Here is a 3,229-nt window from a genome sequence, read left to right on the forward strand (position 1 = left end):
ACATTTTCTTTCTCAACCTCATTATGGCCACATTGAGTCCAAGCCATAAGGCACCATACTCACACCTTTGCCAGGTCATGATGCCACACTCTGTGTTTTCACTTCACATGGCCTACTATGCCTCTAATAAATCATTTTATGCTGCTGAGCTCACAGCACTCTGCCCCCTTAGCTGGTGGTCAAACAGACCCAAAGTCACTGAGAATAGCCCTCTAATTAATTCATTTTGTATTGATTTTTAAAAAAAAAATCCCCTTCTTCTCTTAAGGTAATATACATTGTCCTTGTGATTAGCTCTCTTTAGTCTAATACCCGTGGGTTTCCCCTTCCCCCTTTATTTGCCTACCCTATTTCAAGTTGTTCTAATTTACATAAATTATTCATTTCTATTTCTTTTATTTATTAAGTAATCTTTCCCTCTGCTTTGTTAGTTCTTTTTTTCCTGGGCACTTCAAGTGAGTTTTCCAAATCGTCCCTTTCCTCCTCTGCCTCCAACTTTTTTTTTTAAAAAAGAAGTATAAGAAATCATTTACTGAACTCTTTGTAAAGAAGTTTTCCTTCATTGCTTTTCTCCTCATTATCACTCTTCCTTTTCAATTTCCTATGAATTTTAATTCCTGACTCATGAGCTAAATCCTAAACATCTTTCCTTGTTCTCTCTGTGTCCCTCTCAATGTAAAGCTTCTGACATGTCAAGATTTAGTTCTCTCTTACTGTTTTATTTCTTTCCATGAAAGACATTGATTTTGCCTTTAGGTGTGGAGTCAAATAATTTAGTCTGTTGTACATCAACTCCATTTTCCCAGTTTCTCTTTTGCTGGTTTCTTTAAATATTAAAAGGAGAAAATTGATTTCATTACTTAGTCTTTTCTTGATTAACATACTTATTTCTCTTCTGCTCCTATTATTTGGGTATTTTCAAATTGAATAGTTCAAATTGAATCGAGATGGGTTTTGAGGAGGCAAAAGGATCTAAATATCTCTCTTTTGGTAAACATCTATCTTTTTTTTCACTGATGACTAATATCTGCAGCTCAGTTTTTTGAGCTCTTATATTTCTTAATTTTTCCCCTTATTTTTTGAAGATATTTTTACTGGATGTTTGCCAAATTTATCTTATGTTATTGAAACCATTAAATTTAACCACTGTATACCTGAGAATCTGAAATATTCTCTTTCCTCTCTTCTAAAATAACAATCTATAGATTTTCTTGATCAATGTTTTATTATCTGTATCCAGAAGTTCTGCACATTTTTTGTGCATTATTCCTTGGTTGTAATTCATTTTTTTAAAAAGTACTTTAATGCGTTTCTTTAGAGACTTTGCCTTGAAAACTTTGTCTAGGCATAAAGTATATTCATCTTGTCTTAGAGAAGGATAAGGATCTGGAAACCAGAAAAGTGAACATGATGATTAATTCATCTCATACAATTCTAATATCCACTCTACCCTTTTAGGACTGTCCCCAGACACAAAATGGGCTGCGAGATGTACATTTTATTCAAAAGTTTAAATATTCTTCAGACAGTACACAGCTTTTCCAACGAAAGTTCTTGTGTACTTTGCTCAGACAACTGAAATTGAAGGATGTGTGACAGATGTAGGTGACTCCTCATGAGTGCTCTTCAGCTGGTTTTTCAGCTTTTGTCATGGCTTCTTCAATGGGTCCAACTACATAATGGGCATTCCTGAAGTCTGGACACATACGAAATGTGGAGTTATTGAAGTGCCCATGAATCTTACAAAGTGCATCAATCTTTGCATCACAAATGATGGAAATCATATTGGAGATGTTATTTGTTAATATTTCAATTAAATAAAATGTTGTTGAAAATTTTGTTCATTTCATTTCTTGAAAATATGAATTTTTGCTTTTGTGTCCAGACTTTAGGAACACCCTCTAGAAGGCTTGCTCTGGGAGATGGTCATACTGACCTGACAAGATTTGCTGGAATCCATTAATGGTTTCTTTCAGGGGTACCAACTTCCCCACACGTCATGTGAATACCTTAGTAACCTGGAATGGCTGTGACAAGAAACGCTGGATTTTCCAGGCCCAAGACACTGTCAATTCTTCCTCAGACAACTCATCCATACCAAGGATAGCAATGACATCCTGGGATTTATAGTCCTGCAGAATCTTTTGCACACTTTGGGCAACATCATAGTGCTCATTGTCAACAATGTTGGGGTCCATGATCTGGGAAGTGGAGTTCAGAAGATCCACTGCAGAGTAAATGCCCAGCTCAGCAATCGCCCAGGACAGCATAGTGTTAGCATCCAAGTGGGCAAAGGTGGTAGCAGGAGCGGGGTCATTCATGTCATCAGCAGGTACATAGATGGCTTGCACAGAGGTGATAGAACCCTTCTTGGTTGTGGTAATTCTTTTCTGCATGGTGCCCATACCAGCGGCCAAGGTGGGCTGGTAACCAACAGCAGAGGGGATTCTGTCTAGTAAAGCAGACACCTCTGAGCCAGCCTGAGAGAATTGGAAGATATTATAAGTGAAAAGCAGTACATCTTGACCCTCTCAGTCTTGGAAGTTGGGCGATCTCCAGAAACAGCCTAGTTTCCCTGCCCTGCACTTCGAAGGCACTGAGGAAGGAAGGGAGCCCCTCATCGAACTGCACGTCCACCACGGCCCAATGACAGCCACGGAAAGGCCGCTAGCCTCCCTGTTCTTGGGGGCGGGGGATGTCATGGCTGCATAGTCCTGGGCTGCCGGCAGGAACTAGGTTTGGGCCTGGGGCAACCGCGCCGAAGCCCCGAAGGGCAACCCAGTCGGAGGCAGCGGCAGCGCGGTCCAACAGCCCCAACATGGCCGAGTCTGGGGAGAGACTGAGAACCCCAACCCCACTCTACAGCGGCGGGGGCGGAACTCCAGCAGGGTCCGGCACTAGCACTGGATTAGTTCCCTCTTTTTAAAAAAATACATAGTTTTTGTCTTTTTTTTTTTTTAAATCTATGATCTTTAAGTTATCTGTGTATATTCTGTCTTCAAGGTCCACCACTGGGATGAAGTGTAAGTCATGTGTTCTTTGTCACTGTTGCTTTTTGTCCTTTTTCTTCTCACCTGTCCATTTCCCCCCCTCCCCTCCAGTATCTTTGTTTTCATTCCTCTGCATGCTGCATTACTGGCTCATCTCCATCAGACTTTGTCAGCAATGCCATAGGAACCTCTTCAATCTTGAAGCTCACTCCTCTTCTGCACTACTCCCACTGTAAGTA

General features: G+C 40.5%; 1 pseudogene; it reads right to left on the bottom strand.

The window, feature by feature from the left end:
- Positions 1 to 1,613: 1,613 nt before the first annotated feature.
- Positions 1,614 to 2,621, bottom strand: LOC118836674 (annotated as a pseudogene).
- Positions 2,622 to 3,229: the final 608 nt, after the last annotated feature.

This window comes from Trichosurus vulpecula, chromosome 2, assembly GCF_011100635.1.
Source record: "Trichosurus vulpecula isolate mTriVul1 chromosome 2, mTriVul1.pri, whole genome shotgun sequence".
In the NCBI taxonomy this organism is placed as follows: domain Eukaryota; kingdom Metazoa; phylum Chordata; class Mammalia; order Diprotodontia; family Phalangeridae; genus Trichosurus; species Trichosurus vulpecula.